Source organism: Hemitrygon akajei, chromosome 7, assembly GCF_048418815.1.
Source record: "Hemitrygon akajei chromosome 7, sHemAka1.3, whole genome shotgun sequence".
Lineage (NCBI taxonomy): Eukaryota > Metazoa > Chordata > Chondrichthyes > Myliobatiformes > Dasyatidae > Hemitrygon > Hemitrygon akajei.
In genome coordinates, this window is record NC_133130.1 from 174,193,717 (window position 1) to 174,221,527 (window position 27,811).

Here is a 27,811-nt window from a genome sequence, read left to right on the forward strand (position 1 = left end):
TGCGACACCACTCAACCAGTCGGATTTCCAGCATCTGCAGAACCTATTGTGTTTACGCTGACTTGAAAGTGCTTTGGGAAGGGAATCAGTGAAATATATTCTCTGGTTTTGCCTGTTTGGGAATGTTGTGTGTTGGCCAAATTCTTGCTTTGTGAAATCCTTTAAGTTAAATTGGGCAAGCAAATGATCTGTGCGTGCCAGGTTCGCTCTCAGAGTTTGGCTTTTTCTTTGGTCATCATATCCAATAAGGACTTTCAAGCAACTTGTAATTGATTCAGTTCATTGCAGATTAACTTGGTAACAGCCATTGGAAATGATATGATGTGGCTCTGGAGGAATGAGATGGAGCAGAAACTTCTGTCCGGTTTGGTCCTCCTTGCAGCCATATCGTCGAGACTTGTCGGCCACACCCTGGTCAGCACAGCCTCAAGTACGTATCACTGCAAGGAGCTGGAGTGGATTTACCCCCCCCTCCCCTTCCAAAGTTCAAGTTCATCCTCGGAGACTGCTGGTTTGAAAAATGTGAAGACTGACCAACATTAGAATCAAGCTGGGGTAATATTATTCGCTGTGTAGTGTGATGGGTGTGAGAAATTCACTGTTTTATTTAGTTCTTGTGCTGTGCTGAGTTTGGTTTGTTTTCAGATTTCTCCCTGTGATCATCGGCCTAATTTCCAGGGGACTGGGGGAACATCTCAATTTCTTGTTCAATTGCATCAGTTGGTGGGTTGTCCCATTGCAGAACTGAGATTATTCAACTAACCAACTGGGACTAGGGTGCGTACTGTAAGCAGTAGGCATGTTAATGACCAGACTGTAACAGTTTTTTCCCTCCAAGCTATCAGACTCCTCAATACCCAGAGCCTGGACTGACACCTTACTGCCCTACTGTCCTGTTTATTATTTATTGTCATGCCTGTACTGTTTTGTGCACTTTATGCAGTCCTGGGTAGGTCTGTAGTCTAGTGTAGTTTTTTTTCTGTGTTGTTTTTACGTAGTTCAGTCTAGTTTTTGTACTGTGTCATGTAACACCATGGTCCTGAAAAACGTTGTCTCATTTTTACTATGTACTGTACCAGCAGTTATGGTCAAAATGACAGTAAAAGTGACTTTAACTTGAACTTGAGGTAGAGGTTTGGGGTTTAAGCCCATTGCTCTCTGAAATTGCCGATGCTGGTTGGTAAGGTTGTGGAGAAGGCGTATGCCATATTTGTTTTTATGGATCGGGGTATTTTTAAAGTTAAAACTTTAAAAGTTGCAAATTTACAAAATGCTGTTTAGACCACTTATCATAGTATGTGCGTTTCTGATCACCAAACTTAAGGAAGGATATGGTTTGCTATTTGTACATTTTTGTTTATCATTAATCTTTGTACTCTCAATCTACTGAAAAATGTTAAAATTCCATGAGAATGCAGTTAAGTAACTTCAGAACAGAGCATAATATTTTGCATAAAATGGTCTATTCATATTCTAAAATAGAAACTGCTTTCTGATCCTACAACATGCTATTATTACTAATGTTTGTGAAATTTAGCAGTGTTTTTTGTGCAATACATTTGCAACAGACACACTGGCTTTTTAGCCATTAGTAAATCAAATGGTCTATTCTCTGCTCCCCATATGCCACTGGCATTTAGTGCAGCTATAAAGGTCCTCCATCTCTGGTGGTGTTCAGGGCTTCCTTTATCATGTCAGTAGCTTGGTTTTCACTACTCTGAGTCACACAACTCCAGGAGGAGACCCAGGGATACCATCACAGTCAGATGTAGAAGGGTTCTTCATTGCTGTTTCTGTAACAATTTTGTTTTACCAGTCAGGGTTGCTAGCTCTGAGCTGAACCCTTGGATATTGAGGACTGATGGACCACTCTTAGACAGACAGGCATACTTTATTGATCCCAAGGGAAATTTGGTTTCGTTACAGCCGCACCAACCAAGAATAGTGAAGAAATATAGCGATATAAAACCATAAATAATTGAATAATAATTTAATCATGCCCAGTGGAAATAAGTCTAGGACCAGCCTGTTGACTCAGGGTGTCTGACACTCTGAGGGAGGAGTTGTAAAGTTTGACGGCCACAGGCAGGAATGACTTCCTATGACGCTCAGTGTTACATCTCGGTGGAATGAGTCTCTGGCTGAATGTACTCCTGTGCCTAACCAGTACATTATGGAGTGGATGGGAGACATTGTCCAAGATGGCATGCAACTTGGACAGCATCCTCTTTTCAGACACCACCGTCAGAGAGTCCAGTTCCACCCCCACAACGTCACTGGCCTTGCGAATGAGTTTGTTGATACTTAGACTGGCTTGTACCCTTTGACCTGTTTGGCATGGGTGACCCTACCAAGAGCCAAAGCACTGGGCCCCGACTCCAGCCAATGTAGCCCTCTGGGTCACTGAGGCCTCCAAACCACGACAAGGTTGTGGTCCTCTTGGAGGAAGTGATCTCTTCCTTGTTTTTTAAAAAAATGAAATGAGCTATATTTTTAAATAGTTGGCGCCCTTTGCTTTTGTTTAGCTTACACCCTTTTTAAATGACAACCCAAAATTTAAATTAATGAGGAGATGAATTATCAGGATTATTCCACTGATGCAAGAGATTCGGCAGATGTTGGAAATGCAGAGCAATGCATACAAAACGCTGGAGGAACTCAGCACATCAGGCAGCGTCTATGGAGAGGAATAAACAGTAAATATTTCAGACTGAGACTCTTCAGCAGGACTAGAATGGAAGGGGAAGAAGACAGAATAAGAAGGTGTCGGGGGGGTGGTGGTGAAGGAGTACAAGCTAGAAGGTGATAGGTGAAGCCAGGTGGGTGGGCAAGGGAATAAAGTGAAAATCTGGGAGATGATAGGTGGAAAAGGTAAAGGGCTGAGGAGAGTGGACCATGGGAGAAAGGGAAGGAAGAGCGGCACCAGGTGGAGGTGATAGATAGAAGAGAAGAGGTAAAAGGGCTGCCAGATGGGGATTGATGGAAGGGAGAGGGATAGAATATGAGGCGTTGCTCCGCCAACCTGAGAATGGCTTCATCGTGAGAGTAGGGGGTCACCATGGACCGACATGTTAGAATGAGAATAACCATCAGAATTAGTGGTTGGTCACCGGGAAATCCTGCTTGTTGAGAATGGAGCACAGGTGTTTAACAAAGTGGTCCTCCAATCTACGTTGGGTCTCACTTGTGTAGTGGAGGCCTTATTGAGAACACAGGATACAGTTGTCAACCCCAACAGACTTGCAGGTGAAGTGTTGCCCTCACTTGGAAAGATTTCCTGAATGGAGGTGAGGGAGGAGGTGAATGGACAGATGGGGCATTTCTTCAGCTTGCAAGGATAAGTACTTTGACATTTATTCAATTGACAGCTGCTTTTGCCAAAATGTTTCCCAATGCAAAGGTCTTCAGCCATTGCCAATGCCTCTGGTTTAATGTGGCCTCAGATGAGATTGACTTTGTCAATCTGGACTTGACCTTGTTCAGTGGTCACGTCTTTACCTCTGCCTTTCTATTGCAAAAGCTTTTAAGGTAAAAACATTGACTTCTGTTGCCCTTTAGTGAAGCAAGCTGATGCTGTGCTGATCCAAAAGAGGACTTCTGAACCTAAAAATAAACTGCTGGAAGAACTCGGCAGGTCAAGCAGCTCCAATTTCTAGCATCCACAGATACTAGCAACAACCTGCTGGGGGAATTCAATGGGGGAGGGAAAGGAATTGTAGCATCTGTGGGTTGAAACCCTGCACTTGGGACCCTTCCTCACAGAAGATGCTCAATCTGTTGAGATGTTTCAGCGGATCGTTTGTTGTTCTGGATTTCAGCATCTGCAGTCTCTCGCGACAAGCAGTCTGCTGGAGGAACGCGGTGCAAGGAAAGACGTTGTCCCGTTTTTGGGTTAAAACCCTGTACCAAGACCTTTCCTCCATTCCTTCTCCCTCTCTCCCCCCCCCCCCCCCCAAGATGCTGAGCTCCTCCATGTTGCTCTAGACACTAGCATCTGCAGTCTCTAGAGTCTTCAGAATAGTTCTGTTCCCCTGAATTCCCTGCTCGCAGTTAGAGCAATCCGACTGTGACACATCTGTGATTAGGAGCTGTTGAATTCACTGCTGCCCAGAAGCAGAAAGGCACGGAAATTGGAATGGGCCTTTGGTGTGGATGCAGCTCAAGTTCTGCTTTCAGTTCGGATTAGCCCCACATTAGGAAGGTCTAATCCTGGTAAACCTCTTCTGGACCCTCTCCAAAGCTTCCACATCCTTCCTGCAAAGGGGTGGCCAGAATTGAATGCATTGCTCCAGATGTGGCGTAACTGCAGTTTATAAAGCTGCAGTATAACTTCCTGACTTCTGAATATTTTCAGGGACGAGGAAAAGGCAGGGGGATATGGCATTGCTCAGCTTCAAACCGGGAAGATTCAAAGGAAATGTAATAGTCGTCTTGGGCCCAGATAGCCTGATGGGGGAAAAAGCTGCTCCCATAAGTGGAAATGGGGGGGGAGAAAAGGGCACATATTAAAGGTAAACACAAGATGTCAGAAACGAGCCACGTTCCCGAATAATGGCCACGAGACAAATTCAAGGAAACAGAGTTTATTAACAGTTCTGCAGAGCTGGGTGCCTTCAGAGAAGGGAACCCTGAACCTTACAGGGCAGCAGGTTTTATCCTTCTTCCTTACCACCCCCCCTCCCTGACTCGGGAGGTACATAGTGTTTTCCCATTCCATATTTGGAGTTGTTTTTTTACACACTTCTGTAAAACAATAGTCCATATCTCAGGACCTCAATGATTCCACAAACAGTTAATCTTGTCAGGGCTTCTGCATTCATAATTAAATCACATTTGTTTACTGACTTTAACCCCGACATAATTAAATCACATTTGTTTACTGCACCGACCCCCCCCCCCCCCCCAACCTCTTTCAGAAACGCACATCTTAATTTATGGCTTCAGCTCTCACACAAGGGATTCTGCAGATGCTGAAAATCTAGAGCAACATTCATAAAATGCTGCAGGAACTCAACAGGTTGGGCAGTACCTATGGAGAGGAGGTAAACCTTTGACTGCTCAGGTTGAAACCTTTCATCCTGGTTTTTATTCTTCTTTGTAGCTGCTGTTGGACCTATTGAGTTTCTCCAATGCCTTTAAGGTGATTGGCAAAATAATTGAAGGGAGATTTTTTTGTAAACTGGTTGGCGTCAGGAACATCTTACCTTGTAAGATGATGGAGGCAACCTACCTCCATCATGGAAGTGTGGCCTGCCACCAGGAATGTGTGAGTACTCGCGATCACAATTCGAGGAAACAGTGGCTAATGCATTCCTCTGCAGTAAGCTGGCAGGACCTCAAAGGGCAGAATGGTCTTCCTGTACAGTCATTTGCTAAGTCAGCCTGTAGAGAAATAAATCCTTCAATTTTTAAATATTGCTTCTGAAGTAATTAATGGGTTTATGTTGCAATGAATGGGATGGGTGGATTGCTTAGAACTCCTTACAGTGAGTGCAAAGAGTATGACTCACTTTTAAAATCAGATTACAGAAGATAAACCAAGAAGGGGAAGCTGTTTAGATAAGAATGTCAGCCTGCCTGTCTCTGCAGCAGACGCTGCCTTTTGCTCCACTGCACTTTATAATTTATTTATCTTTTGCATTAATTGTCAATTAAATGTAATGAATATGCAGGTAGTCTTTTCGTTGCAGTGCCTGCAACTGAGCACGAGCAATCTTTGAGGCCCTTTGTGCTGTAAAATGACTACGACTGATTTATTTACAGTTGCATTGGTGATTTTCCACTGAGGCTGGGTGAGACTACAGTTACGTGTCAGAATCAGGTTTAATATCACCAGCATATGTCGTGAAATTTGTTAACTTAGCGGCAGCAGTACAATGCAGTGCATAACAATAGAGAGCAAAAAACTGAATTGCAGTAAGTATATTAGATAGTTAAATTAAGTAGTGCAAAAAGAGAGGGGAAAAAAAGGTTGTGAGGTAGTGTTTATGGGTTCAACGTCCAATCAGAAACCTGATGGTTGAGGGGCAGAAGCTGTTCCTGAATTGCTGAGTGTGTACCTTCAGGCTTCTGTACCTCCTTCAATGAGAATGGTGGTGGGCGTCCTTAATGATGGATGCTGCCTTTTTGAGGTATCGCTTCTTAAAGGTGTCCTAGATACTGTGGAGGCTGGTGCCCATGACGGAGCTGACTAAGTTTACGATTCACTGTAGCTTACTTTGATCCTGTGCAATAGGCCACCCCCAATACCGGACGGTGATGCAGCCTGTTAGAATGCTCCCCATGGTACATCTGTAGAAATAGGGAAAGGTGAATATTTAAGGGGAACATGAGAGGGAACTTCACTCAATGTGATGAGAGCTCAGAATAGGATGCGGTTTTGATTTCAATATTTAAGGAAATTTAGATGGGTACATGGATAGGAAAGGTATGGAGGTCTATGGTCCAGGCGCAGATCGATGAGACTACACAGATTAAGAGTTTAGCATGGACTAGATGGGCTGAAAGGCCTGTGTTTGTGCTGTAGTGTTCGATGTCCCTTCTATGTACAAAACTACCTGTGCAACAATGGGGTCTGCAAAAGCATTGGGTTGTGTGTAAACAAGAGATTCTGCAGATACTGGAAATCCAGAGTAACATACACAAAGTGCTGGAGGAACCCAGTCAGTCAGGTATAGAGAGGAATAGACTGCTTTCATTTCAGACTGAGGCCCTTCATCAGGACTGGAAAGGAAGGAGGGAGAATTTGGAGTAGGGAGGGAAGGATTACAAACTGGCAGTTTATAGGTGAGAATGTGGCCAAGGAGTCAGAGATCACGGGGGAGGGGGAGCAGTGAGAGAGGGTCTCATTGAACTCCTGTCGAAGGGAAGATTTAAGCTTCAGGGTAGACATACCTTGAAGAAATATGTGTATAAGTGTTTTTTCATTTCAGGAGTGCTATAATTTGTCACTTTCAGTTGTTTCTATCACGTGGATTAAAACTATTCACAAATTTCCACTGGGGAGTTTTGGTACATTAGTTCCTGGAAAACTAACTTTAATTTATTGCTTGTATAAAAGTTTTGGTTTCCAATCATGGAAAATGCTGTAATGTGCTTGAAACTAGGCAGTTTGATTGAAGCAAGACTCATCTAAATCTGAATATTTTGAAGTTCCTTGCTCGTTATCTCCACCCACAAACTGGATGGAGCGTGAGCTGATGCAAGACTCCATTTCGCTGATTAAAGCTTCTATTTTTTGCTGATTAAAGTGATGAGGGGGATCGAAAGATGGAGGTAAATGCGGAAGTTTGGGGGATCATTTGGGTGCTCCAGCGCTCTGCAGTCTCTGACAGGATTCTGGGAGACCGAGGCAACTGGCCCAAACCTGCGGAACAGGGTGCGAAGCTGATGTTTGGCTCCATTTCGCTGGTTAAAGCTTCCAAAGTGTGCCAAATAAATGGCTGAAGCATTGAGGCGAGTGTGAAATCGGTTGCTCTGTACCAGAGAGGGGAGACCCTGCTGCTGGGCCCTGAGAGTGTTGCCCAGGTTTTCTGCATTTTGGATGTGGACTTGGATTATAGACTAGTTTTCAATCTTATAGTTTTATATTCTCTCTTTTTTTTGCCTGATCTTTCTCTTTTTTATTTGTGTGGGGAGGTGGATTTAGGGGCCGATGTGCCTGTTCCATTTTTGTTTTTTTTTGTGGGAGGGGTATTTGGGGCTGATGATCATGCTGTCTTTCTTTTTCTTCTTGGTTTCATGGCTACCCAGAGAAGAAGAATTTCAGAGTTGTTTAAGACATAAGACCATAAGATACAGGAGCAGAAGTAGGCCATTAGGCCCATCGAGACTGCTCCACCATTCAATCATGGGCTGATCCAATTTTTCCAGTCGTCCCCACTCCCCTGCTTTCATCCCATACCCTTTGATGCCCTGGCTAATCAAGAACATATCTATCGCTGCCTTAAATACACCCAATGACTTGACCTCCAGAGCTGCTCGTGGCAATAAATTCCATAGATTTACCACCCTCTGTCTAAAGTCTGCATCTCAGTTCTAAAAGGACGTCCTTCAATCCTGAAGTCGTGCCCTCTTGTCCTAGAATCCTCAACCATGGAAAATAACTTTGCCAAGTCTAAACTGTTCATGCCTTGTAACATTTGGAATGTTTCTATGATAATAAATGAACCTTTGGGTATTTGACTAGATTCACTCTATTACAAGCGTTCAGCACTAATTCCAAAGCTGAGTATTTTTGCAAATCAAGTTGTTAAGCAGAAAGATCCAGTCCTTTCATGGGAAAGGCAAATGAATGAATAATTAGAAGAATACATAACCTTGTAGAAGGGGGAAAAGGGGGTATCTGGAAGAAGATGGTGTCGGCAGACAAAGGCGACATCCTTCAGATGGTTCACAAAACTACCACTTTCACTTTGATTGCTTCACGTTTTTCTTTCAGCTGTGGTTCTGTTACTGTTGGAGCCTGGGGTCTACATTTTGGTTATCAGGCCTTCTGAGTGATCTGTCTTCGAGGGAGTTCGGTTTCGAGTAAAGTGTGTGACCTGGAGGCTAAGAAGTGCCAGCTTGTGATCTACTCCATTTCTCACTGATCCTGCTGTTTAAAAAGTTAAGGAAGAATGAAATGGTTGATAAAATGAGCAGAAGATAGGCAGATGTTCTGTGCAGTCCCCCCTCTCCCCCCTCTCCCCAAAGGTGCCTACATTTCTCCCCCTCTCCCACACCCTTGCTGTCCCTCTCCCCACTCAAAACATCAGAGTGGAGAAGAAATGTGATCTAAGTGACTTTGACTGTGGAATGGTTGTCAGTGCCAGATGGGATGGTTTGAGGATCTCAGAAACTGCTGATCTCCTGCAGTTTTCATGCACAGCTGTCTCAAATTTACAGAGAATGGTAAGAAAAATAATTTTTAAAAAAATCCAGTGAGTGTCTGGAAATACTCAGTAAGTCAAGCGGCAGTTGTGGAGAGAGAAATGGCTAACTATCTGGGATACTGGCCTGCTTATTGTTGTGTTACAATCTATACCTCATTCTGCTAGAGGGATGGAACGCCTTCTCTAGTGTCTCCATTTGCTTAAGACCATGAAGTTGAGGGCAAACTCACTGGTTGTTGGTCCTTGTTCATAATTTTTTTTAATGAATTCTATTGTATTTTTACCTGTAAATGCCTGCAAGAAAACAAATCTCCAGGTAGTATATAGTAACATAAATGTACTTTGATAATACGTTTACTTTGACTTTCTCCAAGTTAAATGGGCCCCAGCCAGGCCTGTGCGTGCGATTCTGTTTGTTCCTAACACCCTTCCCAAAACCTTCCCTCCACAATATTGATGCATTGGTGCTGCTCCCTGAATTCTTGAAGGTCTTTGTCAATTTTATTACCTGTGGGCAGTGTGTTATCATAGTGGTCAGCACAACACTTTACAGTGCCAACGATCAGTAATCAGAGTTCAATTCCTGCTGCTGTCTGCAAAGGGTTTATAGGTTCTCCCCATCCATGACTGTGTGGGTTTCCTCCTGGTGCTCCGGTTTCCTCCCACATTCCAAAGACATACAGAGAAAGGTTAGTAAGCTGTGGGCGTGCTATGTTGGTGTTGGAAGCATGGCAACAGTTATGAACTGCCTCCGACCTGTCCTTGGGTTGTACTTGTGGTTGACACAAATAGCAAATTTGAGTCTGTTTTGATGTTTCAATGAACATGTGACAAGTTTTAAAATTATTTATTTATTTATGGGACAAGGGCATTGCCAGCTAAGCCAGCATTTATTGCCCATCCCTAGTTGCCCTTGAGAAGGTGGTGATGAGCTGCCTTCTTGAACTGCTGCAGTTTGTGAGGTGTAGGTACACCCACAGTGCTGTTAGGGAGGGAATTCCATGATTTTTGCCCCAGTGACAATGAAGGAACAGCGATATGTTTCCAAGTCAGGATGGTGAGTGACTTGGAGGAGGATTTCCCAGTGGTGGTGTTCCTAGGTATCTGCCGTTCTCGTCCTTCTAAATCAGTGATTCTCAACTGTTCTTTGGCCATGGCCCCCTTAGGATCTCTTCTCAGATTCCAGGGCCCCCCTTTCAAACAGGGATACAACACGAACAGATAGACAGAAAATCATTTATCATTGAACACTGAGAAAACTTGAACATTCAGACATATTGGACAAAATTTTAAAAAAAGACTGTATGAAATTAAACATCTATCAGGCCTAATGCGATCCTTGAGCTTGGTGCTTTTCTGCAAGTTTCATGATATTGGGCTCCAAGTTAGACAATGACCATTGGAGATCACTTCTTGTTGCGATATCAATTCTGTTCCTGGATTTTGTCAAGGAAACTACCTTGCAGAATCCGCTCTCAACCAAATATGTTGAGGGAAAGTTAATAAAAAAATCTTTGGGCTTTTCCCCACAGTGTTGTAAATTTATTCGGCAGATCACTTTGATCCAAAAATCTTTTTGAAACTGACTGAACTGATGATGTGCCGTTATATCACTTTGAAGATCAATCAAACGCTCTTGAGTTTCTGCCTCAACTTGGGTGGGTTGTACTTCAAATGGATTCAAAATCCAATCCGGGATACCGAGGTTTAGCAGGTCATTAAATCTTTCTTGTATATCCTCGTGTATCTGCTTGAGATGTTTCACATAAACAGTAAGGTCATCGTCCTTCAGTGCCTCTGTAATAGTCTTCAGGTTTGGAAATTGTAAAAATTCCCGACATCCCATATTGTGGCAATAGACTTCGAGTTTCTTAATGAAAGAAACAATGGCTTCCTTACAATCTACGAGGTTACTGTTATTGCCCTGTAAGGTCTTGTTTAACAAGTTAAGTTTCTGAAAGATATCTGCCAGATAAAAGATGTCTGCCTTAGCATCAAGCCTTTCTCTGTGCTCTTCATCAGACATGAAGGAAACTGTGGTGTCCCAGAGAGTAACAAAACGTTGAAGACAGTTTCCCTTGGAAAGCTACCTCACCTCGGTATGCAGCAGCAGGCAGAAGTCTTCATCATTTTCTTCACACAGCTGCCGGAGAAGACAATCCTGAAGGGCATGGGTTTTGATGAGGCATGATTTTACTTTTTTTTTTAGCTAAATTGACAACATTGACTGGGAAATGGTTTAGGAAGGCTGATTCAATGTTTTTGACTTGTGAATAAGTGTTCAAAATACAGATGCATTGCTGACAAAAAATACTGTCACCCGGAGCCAGGGATTATTTTTTCGGTGACTTCATATGCAGTAATAAACACTTTTCACAACCTACCTTAACGCATAATATATCCAAACACATGTACTTTAAAGTTATTAGGCTTAAAAAAAAGGCCTAGCAAGACACGCTGATCTTCAGAGAATGAAGTATGGCGATAATGGATGCGAGAACCCTTGATTGAATCCGTTGACCTGGTGCAGTCTGATTCGTGACTGACTCTGAAGTGAGACTGTGTGGGAGGAGCTTAGGCAATGAATTTACAAGGTGCACCGAATACAAACGGTGTGTTGAAAAGATGTTATAAATAGGAGGGAAACTATTGACTCCAATGAAGGTTGCTGCTTGTGTATTTCATCGGTTCAGTTACCAGGGCTCCCATAAACACTTCTCACTGTTTTCAGTCAGTGGCCTCCTTCAAATGTGCTTCCTTCAAAGGGGACATATGGCTCCCGTTGAGAATGGCTGTTCTAAATGGTAGTGGTCGTGGGTCTGGAAGGTGCTGTCTGAGGAACTTCAGTGTGTTGTTGCAGTGCTTCTTGTGGAAGGGGTACCAATCAAGTTGACTGCCTTGTACTGGATGGTGTCAATCTTCTGGAGTGTTGATGGAGCTGCACTCATCCTGGTGAGTGGCGAGTACTCCATTACACTCCTGACCTGAGCTGAGCCTTGTAGATGGTGGACAGGCTTTGGGGGGGTCAGGAGGTGAGTTATACACTGCAGGATTCCTAACCTTTGACCTGCTCTGGTAACCACGGTGTTTATATGGCTAGACCAGTTCAGTTTCCTGTCAATGGCAACCCCCAGGATGTTGATAGTAGGGGGTTCAGTGATGGGTAAAGCTAATGTTTTTTTAAAAAAGTTTACCTCGTCTATCTCTGACACTTCTTTTGTTGGATCTCTCTGTCTCCATCTTGGAGATGAACTCACCACCCTTGACTACTCCTCCTTCCACGCTGTTTCCTAAAAGGGTTGTAACCATTTTTCTCAGTTTCTGTCTCAGTCACACTAAGGCCATTAGCTCTAGGACTTCTGAAATGTCTTCCTCCTTCAGAAAGTATGGTTTCCCCTCTGCCACAGATGATAGAGCTCTTGCACACATTTCCTCATTAGCTTGCATGCCTGTTCTCACCCACTGCCTCCACTAGACAGAGCAGAGTCAGTGTCTGTTGCTCCTCACCATTCAACCACTAGCCTCCATATCCTACACATCATCCGTTACCATTTCTGCCAGCACCAATAAAGTTCCACCCCCAGCACCATCTTCCCTTCATTCCCTGGGCCGCACCTCATTCCCTGTCCCCTGTTCCCTGGACCACTCCTCATTCCCTGTCCCCTGTTCCCTGGACCACTCCTCATTCCCTGTCCCCTGTTCCCTGGACCACTCCTCATTCCCTGTCCCCTGACCCCTGGACCACTCCTCATTCCCTGTCCCCTGTTCACTGGACCACTCCTCATTCCCTGTCCCCTGTTCCCTGGGCCGCACCTCATTCCCTATCCCCTGTTCCCTGGACCACTTCTCATTCCCTATCCCCTGTTCCCTGGACCACTCCTCATTCCCTGTTCCCCTGTCCCCTGTTCCCCGGGCCACTCCTCATTCCCTGTCCCCTGTTCCCTGGACCACTCCTCATTCCCTGTCCCCTGTTCCCTGGACCACTCCTCATTCCCTGTCCCCTGTTCCCTGGACCACTCCTCATTCCCTGTCCCCTGTTCCCTGGACCACTCCTCATTCCCTGTCCCCTGTTCCCTGGACCACTCCTCATTCCCTGTCCCCTGTTCCCTGGGCCGCACCTCATTCCCTATCCCCTGTCCCCTGGACCACTCCTCATTCCCTGTCCCCTGGACCACTCCTCATTCCCTGTCCCCTGGACCTCTCCTCATTCCCTGTCCCCTGTTCCCTGGACCTCTCCTCATTCCCTGTCCCCTGTTCCCTGGACCACTCCTCATTCCCTGTCCTCTGTTCCCCGGGCCACTCCTCATTCCCTGTCCCCTGTTCCCCGGGCCACTCCTCATTCCCTGTCCCCTGTTCCCCGGGCCACTCCTCATTCCCTGTCCCCTGTTCCCCGGGCCACTCCTCATTCCCTGTTCCCCGGGCCACTCCTCATTCCCTGTCCCCTGTTCCCCGGGCCACTCCTCATTCCCTGTCCCCTGTTCCCCGGACCACTCCTCATTCCCTGTCCCCTGTTCCCCGGGCCACTCCTCATTCCCTGTTCCCCGGACCACTCCTCATTCCCTGTCCCCTGTTCCCCGGGCCACTCCTCATTCCCTGTCCCCTGTTCCCCGGGCCACTCCTCATTCCCTGTCCCCTGTTCCCCGGACCACTCCTCATTCCCTGTCCCCTGTTCCCCGGGCCACTCCTCATTCCCTGTCCCCTGTTCCCCGGACCACTCCTCATTCCCTGTCCCCTGTTCCCCGGGCCACTCCTCATTCCCTGTTCCCCGGACCACTCCTCATTCCCTGTTCCCCGGACCACTCCTCATTCCCTGTCCCCTGTTCCCCGGGCCACTCCTCACTCCCTGTTCCCCGGGCCACTCCTCATTCCCTGTCCCCTGTTCCCCGGACCACTCCTCATTCCCTGTCCCCTGTTCCCCGGGCCACTCCTCATTCCCTGTTCCCCGGGCCACTCCTCATTCCCTGTTCCCCGGGCCACTCCTCATTCCCTGTTCCCCGGACCACTCCTCATTCCCTGTCCCCTGTTCCCCGGACCACTCCTCATTCCCTGTCCCCTGTTCCCCGGACCACTCCTCATTCCCTGTCCCCTGTTCCCCGGGCCACTCCTCATTCCCTGTTCCCCGGACCACTCCTCATTCCCTGTCCCCTGTTCCCCGGGCCACTCCTCATTCCCTGTCCCCTGTTCCCCGGGCCGCACCTCATTTCCTGTTCCCCGGACCACTCCTCATTTCCTGTTCCCCGGACCACTCCTCATTCCCTGTCCCCTGTTTCTTCCCTCTCCAATCTTTAGGAGGTGCAACACTTGTCCCTGCTCCTCTCTCTCCCCTACGGCATCTAAACTGCCCTTCTGGGTGGGGCAGAAATTGTCATGCACTTCCTCCCAACCTGGTCTCCTCCACTCACTGCTTGCAATATGGCCACTTCTTAATCAGTGAGACTAAATGTAGACCAGGCAACCATTTTGCAGATCACCTTTAGCCTCTTCCCCTTCTTCCTTTTTTTTATTCCTCATTCTCACTCTCCTGTTAACCCTCCTTCTCTTCACCTGCCCATCACCTCCTTCTGCTGCCTTTCCTCCCCTTCCTCCTTCAGCTCTTTACCTCTTCCACCTATTAGCTCACAGTTTATTACTTCACCTTCCCCTCCCCTATCCAACTATCTTTCCCTTCACCTACACCTGCTCGCTGGTACTCCTAACCTCCCCTATCTTGTTCTGGTTTCTTCCCCTTCCTTTCTTGTCCCGATGATGGGTCTTGGCTCCACGTTTGTTGTAGATATTGTGGGTTGAAGGGTCTGTTCTTGTGCAAAAGGCAACAAATCGTGGAAATACGAAAAAAAGCAATAATAATAATAATAAATAGTGAGGAGTGAGTTGAAAGTGAGTCTGTAGATTGTGGCATCAGTACAGTGTTGGGATGAGTGGAGTTGTTCACTCTGGTTCAGGAACCTCATGGTTGAGGGCGAATACGTCACCTTGGCCATGTTTGGAAAACATTGCTTCCTTCAGTTGGATGGGTTGCACACTGGGAGCAGTACTTGATCAACAATTAATCAGCTGGCCGAGCAGCATCTGCAGGTGGGGAGTCGGAGTTGTTAACATTTCGGTTTAAAGCCCTGCATCAGGACTAAGAGGAGAGACGAGATGGCCAGCATAAGGCGCGGGGAAAAGGAGAGATGAGACGGAAGTCTGAGGTGATTGGTGGACTTGAGGAGAAGGATATCTATTTAAAAGATTAGTTTTATTTGTCACACACCTCAAGCATAGATTGAAATACATCATTTGTGCAAATGACCAACACAGTCCAAGGATTGTGCTGGGGGCAGCCCACAAATTTCATTGTGATCCATCACCAATACAGCATACCTGCAACTTAGTAACCCTAACCTGTACGTCTTTGGAATGTTGGAGGAAACCAGGGAGAACGTACAGACTTCTTACAGATGGTGGCGGGATTCGAATCGCAGTTGGTGATCACTGGCATTGTAAAGTGATTGTGCTCACCACAGTGCTACCATGCCACCAGGAGCAGAGATAGATTGTGGGGTGTGTGTGGATTTGGGAGACCAGTGGCAGATGGTTAATAGATAGAGATAAAGGGGCAGGAAAAATGTCGGGGGGGGGGTGGGAGAAGTGGTGAAGGGTGGGGACACCTTCTGAAGGGAGATGAGATGGGAGTGTTGGGATCTGAGGTCAAGAGTTGGGATTCAGAATTGCTTAATGTCATTTCCAGGGCACAATTGTAAAGGAGAGCAAAATATTGTTACTCTAGATCTGATGTAGCACAAAAAACATACACAATAAGATAGAGAACACGATAATAATAAAAACAAACAATAAATAAATATATCTACATAAAGTAGATTATATGTCTGTCTATAAAGTGACGCTAGGCACAGGAGTGTCTGTACATAAGGTGACTGACAGGAAATGATAAAGTAGTGGTGGCTGGGGAGTGTGGAGGGGTGGGTTAGTGGGCGGGGGTGTTGATCAGCCTTACTGCTTGGTGAAAGTAACTTGTTTTAGAGTCTTGTAGTCCTGGTGTGGATGCTACGTAGCCTGCTCCCTGAAGGGAGTCCGCAATCAGGGTGGGTGGGAGTCTTAGCAGGAAACGTTAGAGGAGAGGTGAACCAAGATAAAGATTTTTAAAGATTTGCTTTATTAGTCACAAGCATGTTAAAACATGCAGTGCAATGTGTCATTTGCATTAATGACCAACACAGTCCGAGTGTGCTGGGGCAGCTGACAAGAGTTGCCACGCTTCTGGTGCCAACGTAGCATGCCCACAACTTACTAACCCTAACCCGTACGTCTCTGGAAAGTGGAGCACCAAGTGGAAACGCGTGGTCACAGGGACAATGTACAACGCCCTACGGACGGCGGCAGAATTGAACCCGGCTTGCTGGCACTCTAAAGCATTGCGCTAGCTGCCATGCTGCCCAGATTGCAGAAGAGCAGGTTTATGCTGACCATTTATTTCAGTCTCGCTCTGAAACATCGGCTGTCTTTTTCCCTCCACAGATGCTGTCTGACCTTGTTCGGTTCCTCCAGCATTTCTTTAGCATCCTGTAATTCTTTGAAATTCTTCCTGTGTGTGATTGTTCGGTTTCCTCTAAACTGTTTCCTCTTTGCTTCAACCTCAATAATGTTAACAGTTCCAAAAATGGGCTTTGAAGTTTGTGCGTTAAGTATTAACATCCGTTTCAGATGTAGAAAATGATCAAACTTGCATTGTGTTTCAAAACTGACTTCTGTTCCCTACCTCCTCATCCCTGCACTGTGTGCCCATGAGAGAATCCTCTCCTTGGGGAATTTGCTGACGTTAAATGCAGCAGCCTTGTGATCCACAGCTGAGTTCAACGTGGGTCCAATGTAGGAATGCAGCTGGGAACGCTGTTCCCTGCAGGAATCCTGAATTTGGAGTGGTTTTCACAGTGGACCTCTGGGATTCTGAGGGGACTCATTAGCATAGAAGCTGATGGCATGTAGTTTCAGAATAAGGGGATGCTTAATGAAGATGAGAAGAATGGGATCATCGTTTTTTTTTTATTGCTCAGACCTATGGAGACAGGGGTCATCAATGGATTCAAGGTTGCGATAGATCTTGCACCATCAAGTTATTGAGAATTTTGGGGAGCAGTTAGGAAAGTGGGATGAGCTGAGGACAAAACTTGGATCAGTCATGTTCTTGCATTAACGCTGGCTTTATATTGTGGGGCCATTATATTCTACGTCTCTTCCGACGTCACTTTAAAACAGAGATGAGCAGGAATTTCTTCAGCTGGAGGGTTGAGAATCTGTGGAATTTGTTGCCGCAGAGTGGTGGAGGCCAAATTACTGGGTATTCTTAAGGCAGCGATTGACAGATTACTGATCAGTAAAGTGGGTAAGGGTCATGAGGTGAATGTAGGGGAATGGGGTTGAAATCTGGATTGGCTTAAAATCAGTTCCTGGCACATAGGCAGGTCCACTTTTAGTGTTCCTCCATGGTCCCCCTGGGATTCTTGAACCACTGTAATCCTTACTGAGGATGCACAAACCTTACAGAGAGCAGCAGAAATGAACCCCTGCTGCTGGCACTCTGCATCAGCCATTACAAAACCATGCCGCCCAATATACCTCCATGACTCTGATTGTGGTGCTGGGGCTTTGACAACCACTTTCTGTAGTCTTTTCCGTTCCTGGGCGCTGGTGTTTCCATGCCAGGCTGTGCTGCAACCAGAATAGGATGCTCTCCACTGTGCATCTGTGAAGTTTGTCAGAGTTCTTGGTGACGTGCCGAATCTGCACAAACTTCTAAGAAAGTTGAGGCTTTGCCACGTGTTGGCAATTGCATGCTGCTCTCAGAATAGATCCGCTGATATGTTAACACCAAGGAATTTAAAGGTACCGACCCGCTCCACCTCCGATCCTCTAAGAGGACTGTCTCGTGAAACTTGGGCTTCCTCCTCCTGTAGTCAATAAACAGCGTTTTGGTTTTGGTGGCATTGAGTGAGAGGTTGTTGCTAAAGCTCCATTCAACCAGATTTTCATTCTCCCTCCTATATGCCAATTCATCACCACCTTTGATTCTGCTAACAACAGTGCTATTATCAGCAAACTTAAATGCACTATTGGAGCTTTGTTTACCATGGAACCATAGCTTATATAACAAAAAGGAAATGATTTTATTTCACATTCTCTTTGTAGGACCTAAGTTGTGATTTTTAAAAAAATATATCACCATTTGAGCTTTTCCTTTATGATAAGTTCTTGATTTATGCATTTGGAAAGAGTAATTGGCTTTCCGCGCATTCCCTACTGTGGCCTGCTTTCCTCCCAGGTTTCAGAAAGTTGCCATGGAAACGACTGAGATCTGCTTTGCTGCTTCTCTGCAATTATTTCCAAATAGATAGACCGAGCAGAGAAAACTGAGAAGGGGGATTTTAAAAAAAGCCTGATGTGGTTGGGCCTTGGGGGATAGGCACAGCTGCCTGGAGCAAGATTCACTTGGTGCATCAGCAGCAGTTTGGAACGAAGCAACATCCATGAATTTGGTGTGGCCTGGGTTCTCGAACTGGGTCCAAACAGCTGCAGACCAAAGTAATTCCTCCAAAATCTAGGGGGGTTGGAAGGAACCCAGGAATTTTCCCGTGATCACCTTCCACAATTGCTTCTCATAATCCTGCTCCTCATCCATTCCTCTGCCTTCCCCTACCTCCACAAACTCCTCCACTTCCCTTGCCCCAATCTCTTGTTGAAGTTTGCTTTTGGGTAAATGTGCCAAGCGAGCCCTTTGCCTGGGATTCTGTACAAAGGAGCAGCTGCTTGCCGGCATAAGCGTGTTGCAATCTATTTGTTCTCCGTGCTAATTGAACCTCTGCTGGGGGCCAAGCTGTATGGGGGAGGAGGGTGGTGGCAGCGAGGGAAGCACTTGGCACGAACCTCCACCTCTGGCATGAAGTTCCTCTTGGGTTGCTGCGGTTTGCTTTTAGTTTGCTATGGAGTGCCTGTCACGTGAAGCCATTGACAAAGTGCAATTTTAGCCTCTACTTAGACTCTGCATTGCAGAGACAATTCAGTATCCTGTTCAGATTATTTATTTGCATTGAAAGATGCCAATTCAAGTTTAGTCACTTTTAGTGCCTCATTTTATCACACAGAAGAAGAGTGTGTGCCTTCATTTGCCTGTACCTCTTTCCCGATGGTAGTAATGAGAGGAGGTATATCCTGGGTGTCAGTATCTCTGATGATCTATCCTGGGCCCAGCGTATTGATGGAATTACAAAAGAAGCGCGACAGCAGCTATATTTCACCAGGAATTTGAGGAGATTTGTTGTGTCACCATAGACTCTCAGAAATTTTTAGCAGATATGCTGTGGAGAGCGTCCGAGCTGGTTGCATCACCATCTGGTATGGGGGGAGGTTGACTGCACAGGATGGGAAAAAGCTTCAGAAGGTTGCAAACTCAGCCAGCTCCACCAGAATCAGGTTTCATATCACCAACGTATGTCGTGAACGCTGTTAACTTTACGGCAGCAGTACATGATAAATACAGAGGAAGGAAATGGAATTACAGTAAATATTTATATATGTCTATTAAGTAGTTAGGTTAAAATAAGTAGTGCAAAAAAAAACAAATAACAAAAGTAGTGAGGTGGTGTCCATGGGTTCAAAGTCCATTTAGAAATTGGATGGCAGAGGGGAAGGAGCTATCCCTGAGTCGTTGAGTGTGTGTGTTCAGGTTTCTTTACCTCCTTCCTGATGGTAGCAGTGAGAAGAGGGCATTGATCGTGTGGATAGTCAGAGGCTTTTTCCCAGGGCTGAAATGGTTGCCGCAAGAGGACACAGGTTTAAGGTGCTGGGGAGTAGGTACAGAGGAGATATCAGGGGTAAGTTTTTTACTCAGAGAGTGGTGAGTGCGTGGAATGGGCTGCCAGCAACGGTGGTGGAGGTGGATACGTTAGGGTCTTTTAAGAGACTTTTAGATAGGTACATGGAGTTTAGAAAAATGGAGGACTATAGGTAAGCCTAGTAATTTCTAAGGTAGGGACATGTTCGGCACAACCTTGTGGGCCAAAGGGTCTGTATTGTGCTGTAGGTTTTCTATGTTTCTGTGTAAGTCCTGGGTGATGGGGGTCCTTAATGTTGGGCGCTGCTCCTTGAAGCTGTCTTGTATACTGTGGAGGCTTGAACCCATTTTGGTGCTGACTAAGTTTACAAGTTTCTGCCACTTACTTCAATCTTGTGCAGTAGTTACTCCCCACCCCCAATACCAGACGGTGATGCAGCTAGTCAGAAAGCTCTCCACGGTATATTTGTAAAAGTTTTTGAGTCTTTTAGTTGACAAACCAAATCTCCTTAAACTCCTAATGAAATATAGCCACTGTCTTGCCTCATTTATAGCTGCATCAATATGTTGCATCCAGATTAGGTCTTTGGAGACACTGACACCCAGGATCTTCGAATTGCTCGCTCTCTCCACTTCTGATCCCTCTATGAGGATTGGGTTATGTTGCCTCGTCTTATCCGTTCTGAATTCTTGGGCACTAGCCTCCCCAGCATTCAGGACATCTTCAAAAGGTTATGCTCAAAAAGGCAGCATCCATCATTAAGAACCCCCATCACCCAGGGCATGCTCTCTTATTGTTACCGTGGGTAGGAGGTAATGAAGCTTGAAGGCACCCACTCAACGATTCAGAAACAGCTTCTTCCCCTCTGCCATCTGATCTCTGAATGGACATTGACAGTGTAATTTATAGCTTTTTTTTTTATTATGTATTACAAAATACTGTTGCTGTAAAACAACAAATTTCACAGCATATGCCAATGATATTGATTCTGATTCTGGGTGGAGGGGGTCCTTAATGATGGATGTCGCCTTTTGGTGGTGTCACCGTTTGAAGATTTGAAGGTTTTGAAGTGGTGATGCTGATGCTTAAAGTTGGGGGTGGTGCAGGAGAGAGTAACTGGTCTACCACTAACTACAGCAGATTGTCGCTTCGGTAGCATATTTATCAAAGTGAGAAGGGAATAACAGCTGGACTCAGGAAAATGATATTGTTTGTCTTTTTTTGTTCTGTTGAGAAATGCAGAGCTGTACTGGTGGTGGAGAGTATATTGATTGGCTGCATCACAGCCTGGTATGGAAGCACCAGCGACCTTGAACGGAAAGTCCTACAAAAAGTAGTGGACACAGCCCAGTCCATCACGTGCAAAGTCCTCCCCACCACTGAGCACATCTATGTGGAGCATTGTTGCAGGAAAACTAGATCCATTATCAGGAACCCCCACCACCCAGGTAATGCTCCCTTCTTGCTGTTGCCATCAGAACTCTCGCCACCAGGTTCAGAAGCAGTGATTACCCCTTCAACCATCAGCTCTTGAACCAGTGGGGCAACTTACTTCACTTGCTCCATCACTGAACCGTTCCCACAGCTTATGAGCTCACTTTCAAGGACTCTTCATCTCATGTTCTTGATATTTATTTATTGCCTGCTTGCTGATTTATCTACCCATCTATCTTTTTCTTTCTTTTTGTCTTTGTGTGTTTTGTTGTCTTCTTCCTTTTGCACATTGGTTGTCCCACCTTGTTGGTGTTGTCTTTCATTGATTCTGCTGTGGGTATTGGATTTATTGTGTATGCTTGCAAGAAAATGAATCTTGAGGTTGTATAAGTTGACATATAGGTACTTTGATAATAAATTTACTTTGAACTTTGACTGGAAATATTGACAATTCCTTTCCTTCCCACAGATGCTGCTCGACCAGCTGACTTCCACTAGGAAAAAGTTTGTTAGAATCATAGTGTTATAGCAGAGACAGGCCTATTGGCCCATTTAGCTCATGCCAAACTATTATTCTGCCCAGTGGCATCGGCCTGCACCTGACTATAGCCCTCCATATCTCTCCTATCCATGTACTTATCCTAATTTCTCTTAAATGTTGAAATTATCCAGCACATCCTGTGGCAGCTCGTTCCACACTATCACCGCTCCCAGAGTGAAGTTCCCCCTTGTGTTCCCGTTAAATACTTCACTTCTCTTTCTTAACTCATGACCTCTGGTTTTAGTCTTTCCCAACCTCAGTGAAAGACGCCTATCTATATTCCTCATAATTCTGAATATATCTTGATCAAATCTTCCCTCATTCTCCTACGCTCCAGGGAATAAAGTCCTAATCCTTCCCTATATAATTCAGTTTCTTGAGTCCTGGCAACATCCTCGTAAATTTTCTCTGCACTCTCTTAAATTTATTGATATCTTTCCTGTAAGTAAGTTGCTCCAGATCCCAGCATCTGCAGTCTGTAGTGGACGTTCTGCTGCTGGATACCCTGAAGCAAGCAAGGAAATGGGTGTGAGAGGCAGGGTGGGAAGTAATGGGTTAATGATCCAAATAGAGCTTGAACTGGCTGTCAGCCACTTGTCTTGGAACACCGCACATGTTTGATCAAACTCGGACTTTTGAGCTGAGTTTCAGGGTGGGCACTGGAGGTGCTGATTGCCTCTGGGCTCGCCTTTGTGCCCTCTCTCCGCAGCACACTCGAACTCGGACCTGTGCCAGGAGAGGCCATTGAACCCATTCTCCTGAGTTGGTCATTAACCCTGTCAAGGGAAGGCGCAGGCTTTTTTACTCATTTATTACTATCTGAAAATAACTTTCTGAATTGTATAATTAAAGTTGTTTTTTCTGTCTATACTTCTCGCTGCCTCGATAAAGCAGCCACGCACCCTGAACATTTTCTCTTCTCCCCTCTCCCATCAGGCAGCAGATAGAAAACCCTGAAAGCACGTCAATAGACAATAGGTGCCAGAGTAGGCCATTCGGCCCTACAAGCCAGCACAGCCATTCAAAGTGATCATGGCTGATCATCCACAATCAGTACCCCGTTCCTGCCTTCTCCCCATATCCCTTGACTCCGCTATCTTTAAGAGCTCTATCTAACTCTTTCTTGAAAGCATCCAGAGAACTGGCTTCCACTGCCTTCTGAGGCAGAATATTCCTTAGATCCACAACTCTCTGGGTGAAAAAGTTTTTCCTCAACTCTGTTCTAAATGGCCTACCCCTTATTCTTAAACATCCCATCAGGCTAGGGCAGCTTCTATCCTACTTGTATATAGACTATTAAATTGTTCCCTATTTTAAATTGGATTCTTGACCTCATAATCTACCTCTTTGTGATCTAACACCCTACTGATTACCCGCACTGCACTTCCTCTGGCGGTTACGCTCTATTCTGTATTGTTATGTTTTTACCTTGTTCTACCTCAATGCACTGTTGAAGATTTGATCTGAATGAACACTGTGCAAGACAGGCTTTTCACTGTATCTCAGTACACGTGACAATAAACCAATTCCGATTTTTATAACATTTCCAATAAAGACTTTTAGGGAAATTTAAAAAAACCCATCTCAAATAGATGATAAATACCGTAGTTTTAAGCAGTCTTGATGGAGGATCTTAGCCCAACTCTTCACCCACTACTTAGTCGTGATGAAGGGTGTCGGCCTGAAACGTGGACTGTTCTTTCCCCTCTCCCTTCCCTCTTCTTCATTTCCCTACCTCTTCTCCTCTTCTGCCTATCACCTCACCCTGCTGCCCCTCCTTCCCTATCTCCTATGGTCCACTCTCCTCTCTCAGATTCCTTCCTCTCCAGACCTTTACCTATCCCACCCACCTTGCTTCACCTATCACCTTCTAGTTATCCTCCTTCCCCCTCCCCTCACCTTTTTATTCTGTTGTCTTCCCCCTTCCTCTTCAGTCCTGAAGAAGGGTCTGGGCCCAAAACGTTGACTGCTTGTTCCTCTCCACAGATGCTGACTGACCCTCTGAGCACTTTGTTTGAAGCTCCGGATTCCAGCAGCTGCCGTTTCTCTGCAGTTTCATTTAAGCATCACTTGCCCGGCAGAAAAAAAACAGCTCACAAACAAGAGAAAATCTGCAGGTGCTGGAAATCCAAGGAACATGCACAAAGTGCTGGAGGAACTCAGCAGGCCAGGCAGCATCCATGGAAAAGAGTACAGTGATGTTTTGAGCCTGGCCAGCTGAGTTCCTCCAGCATTTTGTGTGTGTTGCCTTAAAAAATGACTCAAAGGCCTTTGGCAAATGGGCAAGTGTGAAAGGTCATTGGGGTGTTCTGGGGTTGGGTCTTGGGTTGCCTTGCCCAACACCTGCTCCAGAATCAGATTTATTGTCACTGACCTGTGTGCTGTGAAAGCAGTTGTCTTGCAAAGATACAAAATTACTATAGATTACCAAAATAAATAGTACAATAAAAAGGTATAACAAGGTGATGTTCATGGACCTTTTAGAAATCTGATGGTGCAGTGGTAGAACCTGTTCCTAGAACGTTAAGTGTTGGTTTTCAGGTTCCTATACCTGAATTATAGGAAAGATATCAATAAATTAGAGAGAGTGCAGAGACGATTTACTAGGATGTTACCTGGGTTTCAGCACTTAAGTTACAGAGAAAGGTTGAACAAGTTAGGTCTCTATTCATTGGAGCGTAGAAGGTTGAGGGGGGATTTGATCGAGGTATTTAAAATGTTGAGAGGGATAGATAGAGTTGACGTGAATAGGCTGTTTCCATTGAGAGTAGGGGAGATTCAAACGAGAGGACATGATTTGAGAGTTAGGGGGCAAAAGTTTAAGGGAAACACGAGGGGGTATTTCTTTACTCAGAGAGTGATAGCTGTGTGGAATGAGCTTCCTGTAGAAGTAGTAGAGGCCAGTTCAGTTGTGTCATTTAAGGTAAAATTGGATAGGTATATGGACAGGAAAGGAGTGGAGGGTTATGGGCTGAGTGCGGGTAGGTGGGACAAGGTGAGATTAAGAGTTCGGCACGGACTAGGAGGGCCGGAATGGCCTGTTTCCGTGCTGTGATTGTTATATGGTTATATGGTTATACCTCTTTCCTGATGGTTGTAATGAAAAGAGCGTATGCCCTGGAAGATGAGGGTCCTTAGTGATGGATACCACCTTCTTAAAGATGCCCTTGATGGTTAGGTTGCAGAAGACAAAAGTAAATTGGGGATGGGAGAAGTCCACAGACTTCGGGTTGGAACCAGTATGATCCCACATGGTGCTTTTTCCTCAGAAATCAAGATGAAATGAGTTGTTATTCAGAAGGATGTGGGTGGAGGGGCAAATGGGGGGATGTAGGAGACTATAAACAAATAACAAGCTGGTCGTTGGGCCAATAAATTGGCAAACAGTTTCTTGTAGAGCTAGGGGCCTCCCTAGTTAGAAAGGCACTGAAGGTGGTGACTGCTAACATGGGGAACAATATGGAACAGCATCTCTCCTCCCGGAAAGTGTTGTGCTTGTTATTGAGGGATGGTGCAGAGCACACCAGGGTTGCAGCATGCAGGATACTCAACTGAGCTTTATTAACAACCCTGCTTGTACAGTACGTGAGCTTCTCCCATGTGGGTGTGGCTAACTATTAACTACCATTACAGAAAGGAAGGGGTTCTGGCTTCTGCCCACTTCCTTTCCAATTCTGATTAAGGGTCTCGTTCTGAAGTATTCTACCTGACTTGCTGAGATCCTCCAGCATTTTGTGTGTGCGTTATGTTTCCTCCCAATTCTGTCCCTTAGCACCACTTCCAGTCCAATAGCAGCCCTCTTGATTTAAAATTAACGTATGGCATACTTTTCTTTATGAGTTGAGAAACTGAGTTCAAAAGTCATGACGTTGTGTTGCAATTTCATAAAACTCCGAGGCCATATCTAGAGCATTGCATTCAGTTCCTGTCGCTCCCTCACAGGAAAGATGTGGAGGTTTTGGAGAGGGTCAGAGTATGTGACAAGGATCCTGCCTGGATTAGAGGGAATCTGCCTCAAGGTGAGGTTGGACGAACTTGGGTTGTTTTCTCTGGAGTATCGGAGGCTGAGGAGGAACCGATGAAAGTTTATTTTAATATGAGATTGCGAAAGGCATAGATGGATTGGTATCTTGATTCCAGCAATCGAAGTGTTTTGTAATGGAGGCCATGCATTTTGGTTGAGAGGAGGGAATGTTCAAGGATAAGCTGGGCACATTTTTTATATATAGTGATGGGTGCCTGGGACGCACGTTCGGGGTGGTAGTGGAGGTAACTACAATGGAGATGGCAAAGAAACTCTTGGGTACATGAATGTGCAGGGAATGGAGGGGTGCGTACCTGGTGTAGGCAGAAGGAGTTGTTTCTGTTGAGATCTTAATTGCTAGCTCAATCAGTTTGACAAAGCATTGTGGGCCGAAGGGCCTTCTCTGTACTGTTCCGTATGCTGAAATGAGCAATTCCACGAGGTGCACAGTGATTCGTCAGGTTTGTGGGGAGGCGGACGTGGAAGAGGAGAGTTAATTTTCACTAATTCTGCAGCTACCACTAACTTGAAACTCAACTTTAGTTTCTTTCACTTCGTTTTTCTGTCCACCCATACAGATTACCACATCCTCAAGTCATCGACAGTCGTTGGGCACCACAGCTTTTTAACTCAGCATTGGATTCTGGTTGACGAGCCTGTTTTACAGGGCATCTTTTTCTTAATCAGCATTATTCCCTCTCTCTGTTTTACCTCATTGTTAGTCAGCATAAAGCTTGTTTGACTATAAATATATCTCAGTGGAATTAACCTGTCAGACGGAGTTGACTTTTGGGCACCATGTGCAGACGATGCCTTTTGGTGCCAGAGGAAGTTCTGGTTTGTTGAGTCGCATATTTAAAATATATTAGCACAGGGGTTCTACGGACACCTCAGTTAATGGTAGGGAACCGTACATAAAAATTATTCAAAACCCCTGTATTAGCATGTCCCCAAAGGGAAATGAAAATCAGGGGGAAAATACAGATGATGGAAGTCCAATAGAAGCAGAAAATGCTGGAAACTTTCAGAAAATCGGACAGTGTCTATGGGAAGAGAAACAGAGACAATGTTTCATGTTGAGAGCCTTTGATCTGAAACGTTAGCTCTCTTTCTTTTCCCACAGATGCAGTGTGACCTGTGGTGTGTTTCCTACATTTCCTGTTACTGTTTTACTTCCAAGGGAAATGTCTACTGGAAACGGAGCACTGAATTCATGCTCGCGTTTTGGATGTACATTGTCCTACAGTGGTTCTTCATCATAATGCCAATCAAGGATAAAACCCCAGGCTTTGGGAAGAGGGAATTGGTGGAATGGTGCGATGCTGTGCAAAAGTCTCGGGCACGTATAACTAGGATGCCCAGGACTCTTGCATACCATTGTACTAACTTCATGTATTGCACTGTACTACTGTGACAAAAAAAACAAATTTCATGACATGCAGTATGTGAGCAATGATAAACCTGATTGTGGTATGGATCTTTATTGTGTACTGAGAGCAGGAAGGGGGCAGGGAGAGGGGAAGGAGCAGAAAGCACCAGAGAGACATTCTGTAATGATCAATAAACCAACTGTTTGTAATTGAAAGACCCTGCTTGGTGAGTTAGGGTTGGGTGTTTCAGCTCCTGTGCCACCCCCACGTCCCGGCACTTCTCTGCCACCTACCTCTGCAGCACTCTGCTCTCGCCGTTCCCAGCTCCTTTTGTTCCTGCCAGATTTACACACTCACTCTTTGCTCCCCATTGACAAATACAGTGCTATATCAACAAACAGCTGACGTTTCAGGCTGAGTCTTGATGAAGGGTCTCGGCACAAAGCATCAATTGTTTATTCCTCTCCATAGATGCTGCATGACCTGCTGAGTTCTTCCAGCATTTAAACATAGAACATAGAATAGTACAGCACATTACAGGCCCTTTGGCCCACAAACCCTGCCTCACATATAACCCCCCACCTTAAATTCCTCCATATACCTGTCTAGTAGTCTCTTAAACTTCACTAGTGTGCCTGCCTCCACCACTGACTCAGGCAGTGCATTCCACGCACCAACCACTCTCTGAGTAAAAAACCTTCCTCTAATATCCCCCTTGAACTTCCCTCCCCTTAACTTAA

General features: G+C 45.4%; 1 protein-coding gene across 5 annotated transcripts in view; it reads left to right on the forward strand.

The window, feature by feature from the left end:
* Window positions 1-27,811, forward strand: part of ralgps1 (Ral GEF with PH domain and SH3 binding motif 1) — a 726,899-nt gene that overhangs the window by 78,849 nt on the left and 620,239 nt on the right. Inside the window, exon 1 of one of the 5 annotated variants that reach the window (XM_073052643.1) lies at window positions 8,799-8,892. The exons of the other annotated variants lie outside the window; for them this stretch is intronic. The gene's annotated coding sequence lies outside the window, so the exon portion shown is untranslated. Of the gene's footprint in view, window positions 1-8,798; window positions 8,893-27,811 lie in introns of those variants that run through there. 5 annotated transcript variants of the gene reach the window in all.